The sequence below is a fragment of the Lissotriton vulgaris genome, unplaced genomic scaffold (genome assembly GCF_964263255.1).
Source record: "Lissotriton vulgaris unplaced genomic scaffold, aLisVul1.2 SCAFFOLD_763, whole genome shotgun sequence".
Classification (NCBI taxonomy): domain Eukaryota; kingdom Metazoa; phylum Chordata; class Amphibia; order Caudata; family Salamandridae; genus Lissotriton; species Lissotriton vulgaris.
The window spans coordinates 503,155-526,278 of NW_028254011.1; the positions used below are offsets into that span (position 1 = coordinate 503,155).

The window sequence follows — 23,124 nt, forward strand, 5'->3', positions numbered from 1 at the left end:
GTCAGGCAGACCACAGCTCTCCAGTAGACTTGAGGTGATGTTTCCTTGCCTCCAGGAGCATGGCTAGAAGCAAACCTAGCACTAGATCACAAAAGCTCTTCGAGTACTCTATAAACTACCCAGGTTCTTGTTCAGTGAAGAACCTTGCAACAGGAATGAAGTGGAAATGTTTGGGTTTCTTTTTAATACGTGATTTTGCACATAAGATATATGATTCCCCTGTAAGTTCTTTTCGCATTTCATTATCTGGTAGCAGCTCTAACACTGTCCTTGGGTAAAACGATTAATCCGTTAATCCGTCCCTTTTGGTTCAGTGAATTAAAAAAGATATGGGGGCATATTATCAAGGAACAGCCTTACAATTATTGGCGCTTTAGCTGCAGGAAACTGCCGCTAAAGACAACGATTATGGGCTTGATTATATGCCGTCGAGAATTCCAATAGAAGCCCATGTTAACATCAGAACATGGGCTTATATTGGAATTCTCAAGGGTATATTATCAAGCCCATTATCGCTGCTTTAGCAGCAGTTTCATGCTGCTAAAGCAGCGATAATTTTAACGCTGTTCCTTGATAATATGCCCCATGGTGCCTGCCTCACTTTGCAATTGCGCATGCGCAATGATGCACGTGCACACTTACACTATGCCCAAATCATCGCTGCTTTTATTGTTTTGTTTTCTTTTGGTCATGTTGCACAGCAGCATCTTGCCGATGCTATACAACTTTGCCGAAAAGCATTGGCAAAGCCGTTAGTCAGCATTTTGCCTCTCTGCCAATGCTTGTTTTCTTACAGCAGCTGATGCAGCCTTATAGGCTGCAAGTTGAAAAGACACTGGCTCGTTCACTGTCTCGGAAAGAAGATCAATGAGCCAGCCAGCATGCCTTGTTGATGGGGACATGTAAAAGTCCTCCTCTTGGGAGCCACCGAGCCTCACACAAACCTGCGCGAGGCTCCGAACGCTGCACCGTTCAGAATGAGAAGAGTGAAAGGAGCCGACGCCAAGGCTTGAGCTGCGAGACTCGAGTGTCACAGCCTTTATGTCACGTGACCGAAAACGAAATTTGCATACCCATAATGCCGTGTCACTAGTGCGACCCGCTTTTGTGTCGATTATCTCGAGAAGTGTTTTGTCAATGTACCGGATTACAAGGTTTCTCACGAGTTGGTTATATTTTGAAGGATTATCAATGATAGACTTAGAAGAGTAAATCACCCTAACATTCTGTGGATAGCTGTTATTGGGGGCATAGTGAGTCTGCGAAAGACGTATACTCTGGTTTCTCTTCAAACCGAATAAATCTTTCGCCTTTTACTAAAGATTTCCGTGGAGAGGAACATTTAAGAGTTTCACTCAATTTTTGAAAGCCCTGTTGCTGCAGGGTTACCCCATTAATGGTTAAAAAAGTTAAACTGTTTCTTCATACAGTTACATTTGATCAATCTCGAAGCAGATCGGGAAACGACTTTTACTGACGCGCTGAACTTACAGTATACTCATGTAACAAGAACGCAAACATCGCTCTATGAAAGGCTTCACTGCTGTATACGAGCAGCGCTATAGAACAAAAGATAAAGAAGGATCAATTGGTAAATAAAACCCATAACTTTTCAATCTGGGGTTTATTTCAAGATCAGTCTCATGATTATTGAGATTTGATTGAAATCGCCTCTGTGATTCAAATTCTAAAGGGGCATTAAAATATATATGTGTATGTGTGTGTATATATATATATATATATATATATATATATATATATATATATATATATATATATATATATATATATATATATATATATATATATATATATATATATATATATATATATATATATATATATATATATATATATATATATATATATATATATATATATATTGATGTGACCAAGAGCCTGTGTGCTCGAAACACGTCTTTTTGCCCGCAAAATAAATAATCTTTGACGTACCTGGTTGGTGTGGCTCGATCGACTTCTTTGAAGCAAGGAGATTCCTGTGGATATATATATATATTTATATAGTATATTTAAATCATGCCAAGGCCTAGCTTCCTACTTTAAAATGGGCAAATCAAGTTTGAGTCCTGCAGACTTAACCCTGCGATCATCCTCGAAAAGTGGCTCAACAAGTGCCCTAAAAAACAAGCATTAGCAAAGGCAATAAATCGTACCCATGCAAGATCGAATGTCTTTGTCCAGGCTTTTTCGTAGCCAGGTACAGCTGTGCAGCATGGATGAATGTAAAACATAAAAGTCCGATGACGCGTTCAATGCTTGCTGCTTTACAGTGCTTTTTTATTTGATTTTAAACCATGCTGCACAGCAGCCCGCATCTGTACAACATGGCAAAAAACATTGACTAAGCCAATAGATCTCGCATAGGTGAGGCATATTGTCTTTATCAATAACGATGTGGAAACAATGTGGGATGGGGTATTGGAACCAGGCACGCAACAACAGTACAGAGTAAGTAGGGTAAGCAACAATGCACATGGGAGACAGGGCAAGCAAGCACAAGAGGTCAACAACACGGGAGGGAGACAGGCAAGCAACAATGTCGAACGGGATTGGGGAGGAGGGAGACAGCCTGCAAACAAATGTACTCCTATCAAGTGCTACATTTTAAACTAGCATTTACAATGCAATGGTCTCAGCATTATTAAAGGTAGAGCTATTGGCATTGCTCATGACATATTTTTTTTGTATTTTTTTTTTTTACATCATAAATAAATGGCATTGTCATTTACATTGCCAATAGCTTAATCGTTAAATAAATGGCATTGTCATTTACAATGCCAATAGCTTAATCACTCGCATATGCATGACCTATTGCATTTACACCCACACAGAGCCACACACTCAAAGCCACCCACACACACATACAGAGTCACCCACACAGTGACACCCACACAGAGTCATTCACATAGAGCCACCTACACAGAGCCACCCTCACACAGACAGAGCCACCCACACATAGAGCCACCTACAAAAAAAGCTATCCACACAGAGCCACACACAGAGCCACACACACACACACAGCCACACACACACACACACACACACACACAGCCACACACACACAGAGCCACACACATACACACAGAGCCACACACACACAGAGCCACGCACACACACAGACAGACAGAGACACACACACACACACATAGACAGAGACACACACACACACACACAGAGCTACACACACACACACACACACACACAAACAGAGCAACTCTAAGAACTGGACATCAGTTAAAAATAAAAGTCAAAGCTCTTTGGGATTTTAAAGTGTCTGTGGAATTTTATTTTCGAGACTAAAACTAAAAATAAACATTACATTGAAATTCAAATAAAGGAAACGGTAACACGCCTTTTAAAATGTGCACATAATAAAAACACTTGTGCGCTTTCAACAAAGTTTGCCTGGGCTGGCCCTTTAAAATGAAAAATGGGTAACCAGGCAGGAGAACGCGGCCTGCAACGTATGCTTGCATTCTTCCCGCCATGTAGACATTCCGTGGGCAAGGCAAGTTTATCCCCCCCCCCGACCCCGATTCACACATATATTTGGGAAGGAAGTAGAATAATGTGCCAACAGTAGAACACGGCAAAGTGTGCAACTGAAGCTAAAAAAAAACACAAATAACTCTAAAGTTGGACTGACTCTTAATGTTTCTGTCCAGTCAAATGTGATATACCTAGTGGAGAAAGACAGATGCATCCCTGATGTAGTTAGTAAACGGTGCAAAGACTGAAAACAAACGTACACGTTTAAAAAATGCGTTTTGTACCGATGACCAAAAGTGCTGCACAGCGGAGATTTATCGCTTATAGGCATAATTAAAACAGCAGTACTACCAAAGGCTCCGAGCACAGTCCAACAAGCAAGACAATGTTTCTATACTATTTTGCAATGGTCTTAAGACCAGTACACCTGAGCTATTGAAGAACAGCTCAATGTATTCACAAGCTGGAGACACATTCCTACTTGTAGCCAAACCCTACTTACCCGTAACGCACTACCACCATTACTAGGCATTCATACTATGCACTTGTGTTTTTTGGCAATGGTTGTCGGTTGGGCAAGTTAGATTTACCATCCAGAAACGCCGGCAGTGGCTGCCGAAGCAACTATCCAGAAAATGTTACTAGGTATGAATGAACAATGGAAAGGTAGGTTACCAGTAGATTTTCGTACTGCAACATATAAGATTCGGCATACGGGCATCCAGTACTAGTTCAAAGGCCACCATGCCTGGTTGGGCTGGTGGTAGGGATAAAGGAACCCAAGGTGAGCAGAACTGGGCCAGGGCAATCGTGTCATCCGGTATAGAAACATCGAGTTAGTCACTCGTGTCTATGACACCGTCGCTTTAGTTGAAGACCGCACCGCCATTCGCGTCTGAGTGCTTAGTGTAAACAAGGCACACAGAAATTATGCGGGCATATCTTTATTCAGCACACGAGCGAGTGTATGTGAGAAAGCTCTATATTATAAAAGCAGTGGGTACATCAATACCCCATGCCTACTGCAGGTATAGTTTCAAGGGGAGACTTGCACCAGAGACACAGATGGGTACTGGGGAAGTACCCAGCGTCCGTAATGAAGCCACATAGATAAGAAGGATGGGATAAGTTTGGGAGTAAAAGACAATTACAAGCGGTGGGGAAGAGGGGGATGAACTCCTGGTTCCCAGAAAGCACCGTAATATTGACAGGTTCGATACTATGTGCAAAAGAGGAAACGCACAAGTGAATCAGCGTCTACATACCACAAAGTGGTATCACCGAGTGTGCCTCGCGCTTCTGCCATTAGAGCGGCATAAAGGCCGCCGGCCGCCATTACAAGCCTGACCCTGCACCGGTCACGGTGCACGATCGCTTAAAATGTGACCAGCGCGGTACCAGCTGGATAAGTAGCACAGAAAAGCGCACACAAAATATAAGCCAGCAAAATAAAGTGCGTACTTAGGCTGTCAACGTTCTTTAACTCCCGTACGATTCTGAAAAGGTGCCAGCGGCTGAAGTCAAAACACGTGTTTTATGACACCCACCCGATACCATTTTAGTACCATGTTTAGCCCTTTTGTCGAATCGCTTACTCTCGTCGTTTCTCGAAGGTTTCCCTGCAGCTTGTCGGTTGCGACACACGCTGGAGCCGGCAGTTGAGCAGACTGAACCGTTGACAATAGAAAGATGTAGAAATATCCCACCTGGAAAAAGACCCAAAATATTTTCGTTTGCTTACCAGTGTTTGGATAGTCAAGGGCCGCCGCCGAAAGTACATATATACTGGGCTTGTTCCTGCTAGGAATAGGAGGGGTCTATTCGCGGGTCAAGCGCACGACCACTTTTCTCCGAGGCGAGGCAGAAATGCCTCGGAGAAAGCACGGTCATTTTCCGATTCGGGGGCCTGGTTTTTGTTCTCTCCTCTTCCCATTGGCTGGAAGGTAAAATTCCAGCCAATGGGAAGAGGAGAGAAAGAAAACAAGAAAGAAGCTTAAAAAAACGCCCCCGAATCCAAAAAAGACAGGGCTTGGACCGAGTGACGCCCCTCTCCTCCAATGGCTGGCCAGCATTTACTAGGCCAGCCAATTGAGAAGAGGGTCGGGTTCCAAGCCCCCTCTAAGAAACATTAAATCTTCAGGCTCCGCCCACACTGCTTACAGCAGTGCGACGGAGTCCTCGACCTTATAAAAAAGTACCTTTGGAAGCATGCGACCAGTGGATGGACACTGACTGCCGAACGTAAGAAGCACTTGGCCCATGCTCTATTGAAGGGACAAACATGAAGAGAAATGAAACTAGCATTTGCTGACCAATGAAAAGCCTGGAAAAGAGAGTGATGACGAAACAAACAAATGGTAACTTATGGGCAGGCTCTAAGCCTCTTGAATTTAAACAAAATGTCCCGCAAGCAAAAGTGCATGCATTGTCTCGGAGAGCGACCTAAAAATGAATCTGATCTGCTGTGATATATTTTAGTGTTCACATAATGAACTCCAATGCCCTTGGGTTAAGCTAACGCTATATAAATTGAAAAAAAGTGCCCATTGTAAACTCTCCTTCCGCATTACATCCTGGTTTCTGTAATTTAATCTCGACTTCATTTCCCACAAAGAATACCGTTCTAAGTAAATACTCCTCCTATTTGGTGCACTCCAGCTGCGATCAAAATGTACCCTGGAAACTAACCCTGGCTATTCAGAACTAGAATCAGGGTGAACTTAAGTTATTGGCTTTCCACTCTGTAATCCCAAAAGGCGCTACAATTCATCAGCACGTTTATCCGTACCACAAGTGTATATCTCTCGACATGTTTGCTCCATCTTTCACCTTTATTACAGATCAGCTCTGTAATAAGTAAGCAACAAGAAGCACACCTGCCTCTTGTGTATTTGTACTTGTGGATACTGCCTCAGTGAATCATAGTGTATCTGCTACGTGATTTTGCTGCCCCATGAACCGTTCATAAGCTCTGCCAAGAAGTGCCGTTATTCCCATCCACACTTATATCAGCGCATCACATCTGAGTATTTTTGAAGCTGGACAGCAGTTGGCCCTATGATACAGAACACCCTTCTGTCCTACAGGTTCATATTTCGACACAGTCTAGACTGTGCCAAAAACACTTCAAGAAATGCAGTCTGCCCTCTGCCTTTAGGTACTATTTCTCTACATATGAAAATGTGTTACATGCAAAATATCTGCTAAATGGGTGCAGTGCACACTGACCCATCTGCACACATGCTGTACAGCCAGCGAGAACAACAGTTGCATTTAAGAGTGCATGACCATGCACTGCATAATTGGACTTGCACTTGAAATATATATTGCACGGTATGTTGCACTGATTGCAGTGCAGGGTCTCTCCGTGCAGACCTACCATAGTGATTTATGGAGTAGGTGGGGCAAGCAGTTACCTTCCCAGGACAAGTAGATTTATGTAACATTTTGTCCCCTGGCCAAGTAGATTTTTGAAATATTTCCACACCCCTGTTAGATTAGATAGGCTGTCTTAAGAACTTTGTGCATAGGATCAAGCTAAAAGAGAACGCTAAACCAGTAACAGCCAAGGTCAGAAACCTGCTGATTTCCATACAAGAACCTGTGAAAGAAGAATTGGAGAAACTGTGTTGTTTGGGAGTAATTGAGCCTGTGGAGGCCACGGAGTGGCAAGCACTCATTTTAGCAGCAAGGAAAGGGGATGGGGCTGTACGTCTTTGCATAGACCTAAGGGCTCTAAACAAGGTAGTTATAGTGGACATGTTTCCCTCCCCAACATATCCCAAATGATGAGCAGACTTGCTGGTGCAAAGGTCTTTTCCACCCTGGACCTCACGTCAGCTTATTATCAGGTCAGGATGCACACAGAGCCACAAGATCTCACGGCCTTTTTTATACTCATGGGGCCTACAGCTTTAAGCAAATGCCTTTTGGACTTGTCTCGGCTGCAGCTGTTTTCTCAAAGGATCATGACCAATCTCCTTAAAGGAATTCCTGGAATTTTATGCTACCAGGATGATGTTCTGATCTTTGGAGAAAACAACACCTAACATGAACCCAGGCTAAGGCAAGTTCTAGAGAGATTCTTAGAGCTAGGTCTAACGGTGAAGAAGGAAAAAGTTAGGATTGGGTGCTCAGAGATAGAGTTTTGGGGGTATAAGGTAACTGGAGAAGGTATACTTCCTAAAACAGAGTTGCAGAACACCATCCTCAACCTAACCCCTCCCAGTAGCAAATCAAATCATTTATGGGTATGATTGAGTTTTATAGCAAGTTTGTGCAGAACTTTGCTAGGCGTACCTACCAGATTCGCAATCTCCTAAGAAAGGGAGTACCATTTGACTGGAGTGAGGCATGCCAAAACGAATTTGACGCCACCAAGAAAGCATTGGCAGAGGCACCGAATCTTAAAGCTTTTGTTCCTGGTAGGAGGACCTTACTGACGTAGGACACCAGTACTAAAGGTTTGGGTGCGGGCCTGACTCAGGAAGGTGAAAAGGGGAAAGAGAGTATAGCGTTTGCATCCAGATCCCTACGTCGGGCAGAGTACAACTACTCGATTATCGAGAAAGAGGCACTTGCGGTGCATTGGCCCACTAACAAATTTTAAGATTTTGTATGGGGAACAAAGTTTGACATAAGGAGTGACCAAAAACCCCTTGTAGAAGTCTTTACTAAGAAAGGTTTAGATGTCACCTCGAGCAGGATAAGAAGGTGGGTAGTGAGCTTACAAGAATACACCTTTGGGGTAGAGTACATACCAGGGGTGAGGAATTTAACCTCCAACTGTCTCACGCGGTTGGTAAGGGAAACCCCTGAAGAAATTGAGGAAGAGAACAGGCCAGGTGAAGAGGACAATGTGATGGAGAATGAGAACATGTGTGCTATTACTCAAGGGGTGGTGGATGAAGAACTCTGGAAAGTGGAGTTGGAAAGTGATGTGCTTCTTCAAGAAGTATGTGCCAAGACCAAGGGGGGTTGGTCTGACTGCGACAAGAAGGAAGAGTCTCTCCGACTGTTCTGGATGGTCAGAGAGGAGTTGTCTATTGCGGACAATTGTCTTTTTCGTGGTACCAAATTAGTTCCGCCAGGGATTTTGAGAGAAGTATTGGTTAATTTGGCCCATGAGGGTCACCTGGGCATCACTAAAAGTAAGCAGAGGTTACCCCTAGACTATTGGTGACCAAATATGGACATGGAGATAGAGAGGAGAATAAGGGAGTGTGTACCTTGCTCGACCAGCGACAAGGTGCTCAAACAACACACACCTCCCATGCACTGCAGGCCTCTGGCAGAAGGCCCATGGGCAGATGTAGCCTTAGACATTGTGGGGCCAATATCAGGAGAGAACCGTACCCCGTACATCCTGGTACTTATGAACTCATACTCTAAGTGGCCTAAGCTGCAGTTTGTGTCTGAAATAACTACCAAGTCGGTCATTGAGTTTCTCCTGGAGGTATTCCTCCGTGAAGGGTTGCCTAGCATTATCCTGATAGATAATGGAGTGCAACTCTGCTCTAGAGAAATAAAGGAATTCCTAGAGTGCAATGGGATCAAGCACAGGTTCGGTGCTCTCTACAACCCAGAGAACAACGGGACGGTTGAGAGATTCAACAAGACAATCAAAGAGTGCATTCAGCTAGCTAAAGCTAGTGAGTTGTGTTAGAGGGAGGAGATGACCAATTGCCTAAAAGCTTACGGATTAACTCCATCAAACCATGGGCCGTTTTCGTCCGCTAAAAGGCGATAATTCTATTGCCCTATTAGCAAGCTGTCGCTAACAGCAGTTAGCGACAGCTTGTAGGCGATAGCGAGAAGTTTGGGGCCTGCTTTGCATGTGAGCGATATTTATCGCTAATGACATGCAAAGTGGGCGTTCCCAACCTGTTAGCGACTGACAGCATTCGCTAACATCGCTATCGCCTATTATCAACACAGGTGTAGTGTTGGAAATATTCGCGCTAAGCGCAAATATCTCCAAAAACTAACGCCTGCTCAGACCAGTTCTTAGCCATGTTATCCAATGGGAGGTGGATAACATGGCTAAGAGCATTTTGTCGCTAAGGCGTGAATATCGCTGTATTCTCAGCTATATTTACGTATTTCGCCGCTGTCACCGGAAAATGTACCGCTTTGGAGATAAACGTTGCTAATAGCATGCTATCTCAGAGATAAATTCTGGCGATGCTCAGCGATAAATAAATATCGCTACTTGTTGGTAATATGTCCCAATGGTCCCTTGGGACTCTTTCAGTAAAGTCACTGTGAGCAGTCAACGAGCTAACTAAATCAAATTCAAACAATCATAAATCAACCAATGGTAGTCCCACAGCAGTCCATTTCTCTGGGTAGCACCGATCTCTGCGGACTCTTGGCTGGGCTAAGCTTCCCTGGGTACACAGCTCCTGTGGGTGAAGTTGTTCCTTTTCCCATCTCAGCAGGCAGGCTCCCTGGTGTCAGGCAGACCACAGCTCTCCAGTAGACTTGAGGTGATGTTTCCTTGCCTCCAGGAGCATGGCTAGAAGCAAACCTATTAGCTAAATGTCCAGGTAGGAATCATTTACAGTGTCAATTTAACATTGAGCAGTGTCATAACTATGATCACCGAATTAAGTGACCGTAGGGTTTCAGTAACAGCCAACATCGATTAATATCAAAAATATATTTATTCTTTTTTTAGTTTTCAGATATAAACTTTTTTATATATTGCAACTTGATCCAAAAATCAAAAGTCCGGCAACATTAGACCACCAAACACATATATCACAAATCATATGGTGGTATATGAACACCTTTACCACATAGTGTGGACACAATGAAGGACCACATGCACGTTATAAAATATGCAGCCTAATTCACAAATTATTATTTTACGTGAATTATACAATGTAATCGTGTAAAAGGTGTTAGGCGTCGACGTTTCGGTCCAAGTAGGCCAGAAAGATCCGGAGGACCATCTTCAGGACAAAAAGGTTGCACAGAGGTATCTAATACAAACATAACAACATCAAAAATAATAATCAGAGAAACCCTAGGGTACACGGAGATTATTTGTCAGCTCAAAATGAGAACAAAGTGCGAGTGCTCTACTGACAATACATTAAACTGAATGTAGCACACACCATTAAACAGCCACCAAGTGTGCATATAACACATGCAAAGTGACTACGAAAAAACCCCAAAACAGGACCAATTGACCAGTGCCTAAAAAGACCAGTGCCTAAAAAGACCTGTATAGCAAGTCCGAAAGGTGCAAAGCTTTCACCACCATGAGTATATACAACATATACCTGTGTACTACGGGGTGTTTTCAACAACCAAAAAACGCCTCACAGGTCGTTCTACAAACCAAAGAATAATTAGGTCAGTAACGCTAAGTCGGTGGACAGAACGCTATCAAGGTGTGCATGCATAAGCTGTCACTTACGTCTGGCAGCCGCCCACAATTCTGCAACACAAACGGAATACGTGTAAGAAATCTGGGTATGCCCTCTCTACTTTGACTATACCGATAACCAGCTGTAAACTTACTTCATAGTTCACAAGACGCCGGCTCAAAGGAGTCCGAGTGTCTTCTCCGTGACCAAACGCGGAAGCGGGCTGTTTCCGCAATTGACGCATATAACATGCCGCGTCCTGACGTCAGTGCCACAGTAGACTTGGCGGCCATCTTGGAGTGTACTTGACCGCTTGTAGGTTGCTATACTATCGCTATGAAAGCCTACTTTGGTGAAAACGTCAATGTAACCAGTCTTACCTATTCTAAAAATACTTACATCACACCTTAATGAAAGCTTAAAATTGGGGCTTGCAAGTGTGATATAACAATAAGCAATACAACATTAAGACAACTATACACCATTAAATAAACAATAAACAAACATTAGAAATCTCAGGTCCAATAGATACAATAGATAACCACCACCTCAAAACCTCAAGAGACTACATAGAGACAGATATCCTACACTCTAAGAGGCAGAGGGGAGCTATTCACTCACATACAGCCGTATGTGGTATTCCAGATTTGAAAAGCCTTTATACTAGGGTAGCCAGTGAGTGCCATTCAATAAACGTATTTAACCCATTATCCACAGTATCACACAGCCAAATCAGTTTGTTCTCTCTTTGAGAGATTTGGCTGTGTGATACTGTGGATAATGGGTTAAATACGTTTATTGAATGGCACTCACTGGCTACCCTAGTATAAAGGCTTTTCAAATCTGGAATACCACATACGGCTGTATGTGAGTGAATAGCTCCCCTCTGCCTCTTAGAGTGTAGGATATCTGTCTCTATGTAGTCTCTTGAGGTTTTGAGGTGGTGGTTATCTATTGTATCTATTGGACCTGAGATTTCTAATGTTTGTTTATTGTTTATTTAATGGTGTATAGTTGTCTTAATGTTGTATTGCTTATTGTTATATCACACTTGCAAGCCCCAATTTTAAGCTTTCATTAAGGTGTGATGTAAGTATTTTTAGAATAGGTAAGACTGGTTACATTGACGTTTTCACCAAAGTAGGCTTTCATAGCGATAGTATAGCAACCTACAAGCGGTCAAGTACACTCCAAGATGGCCGCCAAGTCTACTGTGGCACTGACGTCAGGACGCGGCATGTTATATGCGTCAATTGCGGAAACAGCCCGCTTCCGCTTTTGGTCACGGAGAAGACACTCGGACTCCTTTGAGCCGGCGTCTTGTGAACTATGAAGTAAGTTTACAGCTGGTTATCGGTATAGTCAAAGTAGAGAGGGCATACCCAGATTTCTTACACGTATTCCGTTTGTGTTGCAGAATTGTGGGCGGCTGCCAGACGTAAGTGACAGCTTATGCATGCACACCTTGATAGCGTTCTGTCCACCGACTTAGCGTTACTGACCTAATTATTCTTTGGTTTGTAGAACGACCTGTGAGGCGTTTTTTGGTTGTTGAAAACACCCCGTAGTACACAGGTATATGTTGTATATACTCATGGTGGTGAAAGCTTTGCACCTTTCGGACTTGCTATACAGGTCTTTTTAGGCACTGGTCTTTTTAGGCACTGGTCAATTGGTCCTGTTTTGGGGTTTTTTCGTAGTCACTTTGCATGTGTTATATGCACACTTGGTGGCTGTTTAATGGTGTGTGCTACATTCAGTTTAATGTATTGTCAGTAGAGCACTCGCACTTTGTTCTCATTTTGAGCTGACAAATAATCTCCGTGTACCCTAGGGTTTCTCTGATTATTATTTTTGATGTTGTTATGTTTGTATTAGATACCTCTGTGCAACCTTTTTGTCCTGAAGATGGTCCTCCGGATCTTTCTGGCCTACTTGGACCGAAACGTCGACGCCTAACACCTTTTACACGATTACATTGTATAATTCACGTAAAATAATAATTTGTGAATTAGGCTACATATTTTATAACGTGCATGTGGTCCTTCATTGTGTCCACACTATGTGGTAAAGGTGTTCATATACCACCATATGATTTGTGATATATGTGTTTGGTGGTCTAATGTTGCCGGACTTTTGATTTTTGGATCAAGTTGCAATATATAAAAAAGTTTATATCTGAAAACTAAAAAAAGAATAAATATATTTTTGATATTAATCGATGTTGGCTGTTACTGAAACCCTACGGTCACTTAATTCGGTGATCATAGTTATGACACTGCTCAATGTTAAATTGACACTGTAAATGATTCCTACCTGGACATTTAGCTAATACGTTTATATTACCCAGTCCCGGTGGGATTATTGGGTGGCTCTGTTCTAATAATATAGAAGCAAACCTAGCACTAGATCACAAAAGCTCTTCGAGTACTCTATAAACTACCCAGGTTCTTGTTCAGTGAAGAACCTTGCAAAAGGAATGAAGTGGAAATGTTTGGGTTTCTTTTTAATACGTGATTTTGCACATAAGATATATGATTCCCCTGTAAGTTCTTTTCGCATTTCATTATCTGGTAGCAGCTCTAACACTGTCCTTGGGTAAAACGATTAATCCGTTAATCCGTCCCTTTTGGTTCAGTGAATTAAAAAAGATATGGGGGCATATTATCAAGGAACAGCCTTACAATTATTGGCGCTTTAGCGGCAGGAAACTGCCGCTAAAGACAACGATTATGGGCTTGATAATATGCCGTCGAGAATTCCAATAGAAGCCCATGTTAACATCAGAACATGGGCTTATATTGGAATTCTCAAGGGTATATTATCAAGCCCATTATCGCCGCTTTAGCGGCAGTTTCCTGCCGCTAAAGCAGCGATAATTTTAACGCTGTTCCTTGATAATATGCCCCATGGTGCCTGCCTCACTTTGCAATTGCGCATGCGCAATGATGCACGTGCACACTTACACTATGCCCAAATCATCGCTGCTTTTATTGTTTTGTTTTCTTTTGGTCATGTTGCACAGCAGCATCTTGCCGATAATATACAACTTTGCCGAAAAGCATTGGCAAAGCCGTTAGTCAGCATTTTGCCTCTCTGCCAATGCTTGTTTTCTTACAGCAGCTGATGCAGCCTTATAGGCTGCAAGTTGAAAACACACTGGCTCGTTCACTGTCTCGGAAAGAAGATCAATGAGCCAGCCAGCATGCCTTGTTGATGGGGACATGTAAAAGTCCTCCTCTTGGGAGCCACCGAGCCTCACACAAACCTGCGCGAGGCTCCGAACGCTGCACCGTTCAGAATGAGAAGAGTGAAAGGAGCCGACGCCAAGGCTTGAGCTGCGAGACTCGAGTGTCACAGCCTTTATGTCACGTGACCGAAAACGAAATTTGCATACCCATAAGTCCGTGTCACTAGTGCGACCCGCTTTTGTTTCGATTATCTCGAGAAGTGTTTTGTCAATGTACCGGATTACAAGGTTTCTCACGAGTTGGTTATATTTTGAAGGATTATCAATGATAGACTTAGAAGAGTAAATGACCCTAACATTCTGTGGATAGCTGTTATTGGGGGGCATAGTGAGTCTGTGAAAGACGTATACTCTGGTTTCTCTTCAAACCGAATAAATCTTTCGCCTTTTACTAAAGATTTCCGTGGAGAGGAGCATTTAAGAGTTTCACTCAATTTTTGAAAGCCCTGCTGCTGCAGGGTTACCCCATTAATGCTTTAAAAAGTTAAACTGTATCTTCATACAGTTACAAGTGATTCAATCTCGAAGCAGATCGGAAAACGACTTTTACTGATGCGCTGAACTTACAGTATACTCATGTAACAAGAACGCAAACATCGCTCTATGAAAGGCTTCACTCCTATATACGAGCAGCGCTATAGAACAAAAGATAAAGAAGGATCAATTGGTAAATAAAACCCATAACTTTTCAATCTGGGGTTTATTTCAAGATCAGTCTCATGATTATTGAGATTTGATTAAAATCGCCTCTGTGATTCAAATTCTAAAGGGGCATTAAAATATATATGTGTATGTGTGTGTATATATATATATATATATATATATATATATGTATATATATATATATATATATATATATATATATATTGATGTGACCAAGAGCCTTTGTGCTCGAAACGCGTCTTTTTGCCCGCAAAATAAATAATCTTTGACGTACCTGGTTGGTGTGGCTCGATCGTCTGAACTTACAGTATACTCATGTAACAAGAACGCAAACATCGCTCTATGAAAGGCTTCACTCCTATATACGAGCAGCGCTATAGAACAAAAGATAAAGAAGGATCAATTGGTAAATAAAACCCATAACTTTTCAATCTGGGGTTTATTTCAAGATCAGTCTCATGATTATTGAGATTTGATTAAAATCGCCTCTGTGATTCAAATTCTAAAGGGGCATTAAAATATATATGTGTATGTGTGTGTATATATATATATATATATATATATATATATATATATATATATATATATATATATATATATATATTGATGTGACCAAGAGCCTTTGTGCTCAAAACGCGTCTTTTTGCCCGCAAAATAAATAATCTTTGACGTACCTGGTTGGTGTGGCTCGATCGTCTTCTTTGAAGCAAGGAGATTCCTGTGGATATATATATATATATATATATATATATATATATATTTATATAGTATATTTAAATCATGCCAAGGCCTAGCTTCCTACTTTAAAATGGGCAAATCAAGTTTGAGTCCTGCAGACTTAACCCTGCGATGATCCTCGAAAAGTGGCTCAACAAGTGCCCTAAAAAACATGCATTAGCAAAGGCAATAAGTCGTACCCATGCAAGATCGAATGTCTTTGTCCAGGCTTTTTCGTAGCCAGGTACAGCTGTGCAGCATGGATGAATGTAAAACATAAAAGTCCGATGACGCGTTCAATGCTTGCTGCTTTACAGTGCTTTTTTATTTGATTTTAAACCATGCTGCACAGCAGCCCGCATCTGTACAACATGGCAAAAAACATTGACTAAGCCAATAGATCTCGAATAGGTGAGGCATATTGTCTTTATCAATGTTTAGGGAAAATAGCACTATGATATGGCTAGTGCTGGCTGTGTCTGATTGATTTTTGTTTTCTGGCGGCAGGAGGAGGTGTGGAAAAGGGCAAGCAACAATGCGGTGAGGGTCAAAAAGACTGGGCAAGCAACAAAGAATGGGAAGGGTGGGGTACGGGACAAGCAACAATGGGCTAAGGATGTAGGGGTACGGGACAAGCAACGATGGAGGAAGGTGGCAGGGGGACAAAGCAAGCAACAATGGGGGAGGGGCCGAGGGAATGGCTCATGTAAACTCAGTGAGAGATGGAATAGGGGTAAGCAATAACGATGTGGAAACAATGTGGGATGGGGTACGGGAACCAGGCACGCAACAACAGTACAGAGTAAGTAGGGTAAGCAACAATGCACATGGGAGACAGGGCAAGCAAGCACAAGAGGTCAACAATGCGGGAGGGAGACAGGCAAACAACAATGTCGAACGGGATTGGGGAGGAGGGAGACAGCCTGCAAACAAATGTACTCCTATCAAGTGCTACATTTTAAACTAGCATTTACAATGCAATGGTCTCAGCATTATTAAAGGTAGAGCTATTGGCATTGCTCATGACATATTTTTTTGTATTTTTTTTTTTACATCATAAATAAATGGCATTGTCATTTACATTGCCAATAGCTTAATCGTTAAATAAATGGCATTGTCATTTACAATGCCAATAGCTTAATCACTCGCATATGCATGACCTATTGCATTTACACCCACACAGAGCCACACACTCAAAGCCACCCACACACACATACAGAGTCACCCACACAGTGACACCCACACAGAGTCATTCACATAGAGCCACCTACACAGAGCCACCCTCACACAGATAGAGCCACCCACACATAGAGCCACCTACAAAAAAGCTATCCACACAGAGCCACACACAGAGCCACACACACACACACAGCCACACACACACACACACAGCCACACACACACAGAGCCACACACATACACACAGAGCCACACACACACAGAGCCACGCACACACACAGACAGACAGAGCCACACACACACACACATAGACAGAGACACACACACACACACACACACACAGAGCTACACACACACACACACAAACAAACAGAGCAACTATAAGAACTGGACATCAGTTAAAAATAAAAGTCAAAGCTCTTTGGGATTTTAAAGTGTCTGTGGAATTTTATTTTCAAGACTAAAACCAAAAATAAACATTGAATTGAAATTCAAATAAAGGAAACGGTAACACGCCTTTTAAAATGTGCACATAATAAAAACACTTGTGCCCTTTCAACAAAGTTTGCCTGGGCTGGCCCTTTAAAATGAAAAATGGGTAACCAGGCAGGAGAACGCGGCCTGCAACGTATGCTTGCATTCTTCCCGCCATGTAGACATTCCGTGGGCAAGGCAAGTTTTTCCCCCCCCGACCCCGATTCACACATATATTTGGGAAGGAAGTAGAATAATGTGCCAACAGTAGAACACGGCAAAGTGTGCAACTGAAGCTAAAAAAAAAACACAAATAACTCTAAAGTGGGACTGACTCTTAATGTTTCTGTCCAGTCAAATGTGATATACCTAGTGGAGAAAGACAGATGCATCCCTGATGTAGTTAGTAAACGGTGCAAAGACTGAAAACAAACGTACACGTTTAAAAAATGCGTTTTGTACCGATGACCAAAAGCGCTGCACAGCGGAGATTTATCGCTTATAGGCATAATTAAAACAGCAGTACTACCAAAGGCTCCGAGCACAGTCCAACAAGCAAGACAATGTTTCTATACTATTTTGCAATGGTCTTAAGACCAGTACACCTGAGCTATTGAAGAACAGCTCAATGTATTCACAAGCTGGAGACACATTCCTACTTGTAGCCAAACCCTACTTACCCATAACGCACTACCACCATTACTAGGCATTCATACTATGCACTTGTTTTTTTGGCAATGGTTGTCGGTTGGTCAAGTTAGATTTACCATCCAGAAACGCCGGCAGTGGCTGCCGAAGCAACTATCCAGAAAACGTTACTAGGTACGAATGAACAATGGAAAGGTAGGTTACCAGTAGATTTTCGTCCTGCAACATATAAGATTCGGCATACGGGCATCCAGTACAAGTTCAAAGGCCACCATGCCTGGTTGGGCTGGTGGTAGGGTTAAAGGAACCCAAGGTGAGCAGAACTGGGCCAGGGCAATTGTGTCATCCGGTATAGAAACATCGAGTTAGTCACTCGTGTCTATGACACCGTCGCTTTAGTTGAAGACCGCACCGCCATTCGCGTCTGAGTGCTTAGTGTAAACAAGGCACACAGAAATTATGCGGGCATATCTTTATTCAGCACACGAGCGAGTGTATGTGAGAAAGCTCTATATTATAAAAGCAGTGGGTACATCAATACCCCATGCCTACTGCAGGTATAGTTTCAAGGGGAGACTTGCACCAGAGACACAGATGGGTACTGGGGAAGTACCCAGCGTCCGTAATTAAGCCACATAGATAAGAAGGATGGGATAAGTTTGGGAGTAAAAGACAATTACAAGCGGTGGGGAAGAGGGGGATGAACTCCTGGTTCCCAGAAAGCACCGTAATATTGACAGGTTCGATACTATGTGCAAAAGAGGAAACACACAAGTGAATCAGCGTCTACATACCACAAAAGGGTATTACCGAGTGTGCCTCGCGCTTCTGCCATTAGAGCGGCACAAAGGCCGCCGGCCGCCATTACAAGCCTGACCCTGCACCGGTCACGGTGCACGATCGCTTAAAATGTGACCAGCGCGGTACCAGCTGGATAAGTAGCACAGAAAAGCGCACACAAAATATAAGCCAGCAAAACAAAGTGCGTACTTAGGCTGTCAACGTTCTTTAACTCCCGTACGATTCCGAAAAGGTGCCAGCGGCTGGAGTCAAAACACGTGTTTTATGACACCCACCCGATACCATTTTAGTACCATGTTTAACCCTTTTGTCGAATCGCTTACTCTCGTCGTTTCTCGAAGGTTTCCCTGCAGCTTGTCGGCTGCGACACACGCTGGAGCCGGCAGTTGAGCAGACTGAACCGTTGACAATAGAAAGATGTAGAAACATCCCACCTGGAAAAAGACCCAAAATATTTTCGTTTGCTTACCAGTGTTTGGATAGTGAAGGGCCGCTGCCGAAAGTACATATATACTGGGCTTGTTCCTGCTAGGAATAGGAGGGGTCTATTCGCGGGTCAAGCGCACGACCACTTTTCTCCGAGGCGAGGCAGAAATGCCTCGGAGAAAGCACGGTCATTTTCCGATTCGGGGGCCTGGTTTTTGTTCTCTCCTCTTCCCATTGGCTGGAAGGTAAAATTCCAGCCAATGGGAAGAGGAGAGAAAGAAAACAAGAAAGAAGCTTAAAAAAACGCCCCCGAATCCAAAAAAGACAGGGCTTGGACCGAGTGACGCCCCTCTCCTCCAATGGCTGGCCAGCATTTACTAGGCCAGCCAATTGAGAAGAGGGTCGGGTTCCAAGCCCCCTCTAAGAAACATTAAATCTTCAGGCTCCGCCCACACTGCTTACAGCAGTGCGACGGAGTCCTCGACCTTATAAAAAAGTACCTTTGGAAGCATGCGACCAGTGGATGGACACTGACTGCCGAACGTAAGAAGCACTTGGCCCATGCTCTATTGAAGGGACAAACATGAAGAGAAATGAAACTAGCATTTGCTGACCAATGAAAAGCCTGGAAAAGAGAGTGATGACGAAACAAACAAATGGTAACTTATGGGCAGGCTCTAAGCCTCTTGAATTTAAACAAAATGTCCCGCAAGCAACAGTGCATGCATTGTCTCGGAGAGCGACCTAAAAATGAATCTGATCTGCTGTGATATATTTTAGTGTTCACATAATGAACTCCAATGCCCTTGGGTTAAGCTAACGCTATATAAATTGAAAAAAAGTGCCCATTGTAAACTCTCCTTCCGCATTACATCCTGGTTTCTGTAATTTAATCTCGACTTCATTTCCCACAAAGAATACCGTTCTAAGTAAATACTCCTCCTATTTGGTGCACTCCAGCTGCAATCAAAATGTACCCTGGAAATTAACCCTGGCTATTCAGAACTAGAATCAGGGTGAACTTAAGTCATTGGCTTTCCACTCTGTAATCCCAAAAGGCGCTACAATTCATCAGCACGTTTATCCGTACCACAAGTGTATATCTCTCGACATGTTTGCTCCATCTTTCACCTTTATTACAGATCAGCTCTGTAATAAGTAAGCAACAAGAAGCACACCTGCCTCTTGTGTATTTGTACTTGTGGATACTGCCTCAGTGAATCATAGTGTATCTGCTACGTGATTTTGCTGCCCCATGAACCGTTCATAAGCTCTGCCAAGAAGTGCAGTTATTCCCATCCACACGTATATCAGCACATCACATCTGAGGATTTTTGAAGCTGGACAGCAGTTGGCCCTATGATAGAGAACACCCTTCTGTCCTACAGGTTCATATTTCGACACAGTCTAGACTGTGCCAAAAACACTTCAAGAAATGCAGTCTGCCCTCTGCCTTTAGGTACTATTTCTCTACATATGAAAATGTGTTACATGCAAAATATCTGCTAAATGGGTGCAGTGCACACTGACCCATCTGCACACATGCTGTACAGCCAGCGAGAACAACAGTTGCATTTAAGAGTGCATGACCATGCACTGCATAATTGGACTTGCACTTGAAATATATATTGCACGGTATGTTGCACTGATTGCAGTGCAGGGTCTCTCCGTGCAGACCTACCATAGTGATTTATGGAGTAGGTGGGGCAAGCAGTTACCTTCCCAGGACAAGTAGATTTATGTAACATTTTGTCCCCTGGCCAAGTAGATTTTTGAAATATTTCCACACCCCTGTTAGATTAGATAGGCTGTCTTAAGAACTTTGTGCATAGGATCAAGCTAAAAGAGAACGCTAAACCAGTAACAGCCAAGGTCAGAAACCTGCTGATTTCCATACAAGAACCTGTGAAAGAAGAATTGGAGAAACGGTGTTGTTTGGGAGTAATTGAGCCTGTGGAGGCCACGGAGTGGCAAGCACTCATTTTAGCAGCAAGGAAAGGGGATGGGGCTGTACGTCTATGCATAGACCTAAGGGCTCTAAACAAGGTAGTTATAGTGGACATGTTTCCCCTCCCCAACATATCCCAAATGATGAGCAGACTTGCTGGTGCAAAGGTCTTTTCCACCCTGGACCTCATGTCAGCTTATTATCAGGTCAGGATGCACACAGAGCCACAAGATCTCATGGCCTTTTTTATACTCATGGGGCCTACAGCTTTAAGCAAATGCCTTTTGGACTTGTCTCGGCTGCAGCTGTTTTCTCAAACGATCATAAACAATCTCCTTAAAGGAATTCCTGGAATTTTATGCTACCAGGATGATGTTCTGATCTTTGGAGAAAACAACACCTAACATGAACCCAGGCTAAGGCAAGTTCTAGAGAGATTCTTAGAGCTAGGTCTAACGGTGAAGAAGGAAAAATTTAGGATTGGGTGCTCAGAGATAGAGTTTTTGGGGCATAAGGTAACTGGAGAAGGTATACTTCCTAAAACAGAGTTGCAGAACACCATCCTCAACCTAACCCCTCCCAGTAGCAAATCAAATCATTTATGGGTATGATTGAGTTTTATAGCAAGTTTGTGCAGAACTTTGCTAGGTGTACCTACCAGATTCGCAATCTCCTAAGAAAGGGAGTACCATTTGACTGGAGTGAGGCATGCCAAAACGAATTTGACGCCACCAAGAAAGCATTGGCAGAGGCACCGAATCTTAAAGCTTTTGTTCCTGGTAGGAGGACCTTACTGACGTAGGACACCAGTACTAAAGGTTTGGGTGCGGGCCTGACTCAGGAAGGTGAAAAGGGGAAAGAGACTATAGCGTTTGCATCCAGATCCCTACGTCGGGCAGAGTACAACTACTCGATTATCGAGAAAGAGGCACTTGCGGTGCATTGGGCCACTAACAAATTTTAAGATTTTGTATGGGGAACAAAGTTTGACATAAGGACTGACCAAAAACCCCTTGTAGAAGTCTTTACTAAGAAAGGTTTAGATGTCACCTCGAGCAGGATAAGAAGGTGGGTAGTGAGCTTACAAGAATACACCTTTGGGGTAGAGTACATACCAGGGATGAGGAATTTAACCGCCAACTGTTTCACGCGGTTGGTAAGGGAAACCCTTGAAGAAATTGAGGAAGAGAACAGGCCAGGTGAAGAGGACAATGCAGTGGCGTCACTAGGGGGGTGCGGGGGGTGCGGACCGCACCGGGTGACACCGTTTGATGGGGTGACACCGTGCAGTCCCACCCAGTATCATGCATCAGGTGTGTGACAGTCACGCATTTTAAAAACTCGTGCTGACTTGTGTTCCAGCTCTGCTGCTCCCGGGCGCTGCAGGCCCACTTGCCAGCAGCTGGCTCAGATAGTTAATAAACAGTTAAATCTCTCTGGCTCTGAGAGTCAGTGAGGTGCTACAATGTTAGAATCTGCGTCGGACTGCCCTGGCTAGATTTAATGCCGTGGCTCGGTTTTGGCGCCGTGGGGGATTATAATCGGATGTGACCTCACGTTTTGCTGCCTGAACACAGGAAGTGAGGTCCCTGGTCGTCAGAAGCGGCGGGGGACTCGAGATAGACAATGAGTTGAGCTGCTGCCTCCCGTGGATCGTGTCGCAACCGGCAGGTACTGGTAACACACTAGCATTCTTAAAACCTACGGCTGGTTAGGATCAAGGTCGTGTGACGGTTCGTTGTTTATTGTGATTAATTGTTGATATGGAGAGTAAGTGGAAAGAGAAAGGTCAGGTTAAGTCTAGGAGGTCCTTGGAAAGGTGTAGGAGCAGAGAGAAACGGGAAAATAATTTTTAAAATGAGAAGGAACGGATACAGCTTGTTGCTGTTACAGGCTGGCCGTGAAGAAAGGCACTAGAGCTCTATAGTTAAAGATTTGTTTATTAAGTACCTGTTAGAAATGTTTAGCATTAAGGAAAGGGAAGGAAATGTTGAACTTTAAGGGGAGGATAATGGTGAGGGGGAGGGGCTAGAATTCATGTTATTACAGTGTTAGAGTGACAGGGTGTACGGCTAAAGCAAAGGGTGATGTGTTGGAATCTTTGATTGCTTCAAGATATAGCTGCTTTTTTC

General features: G+C 43.3%; 2 non-coding genes across 2 annotated transcripts; both read left to right on the forward strand.

The window, feature by feature from the left end:
* Window positions 1-1,272: 1,272 nt before the first annotated feature.
* Window positions 1,273-1,387, forward strand: LOC147660690 (U5 spliceosomal RNA). The gene has a single exon (XR_015306209.1). It is a non-coding gene; the product is annotated as a U5 spliceosomal RNA (small nuclear RNA).
* Window positions 1,388-14,483: 13,096 nt separating this feature from the next.
* On the forward strand, window positions 14,484-14,598 carry LOC147660691 (U5 spliceosomal RNA). Its single transcript, XR_015306204.1, has one exon. It is a non-coding gene; the product is annotated as a U5 spliceosomal RNA (small nuclear RNA).
* Window positions 14,599-23,124: the final 8,526 nt, after the last annotated feature.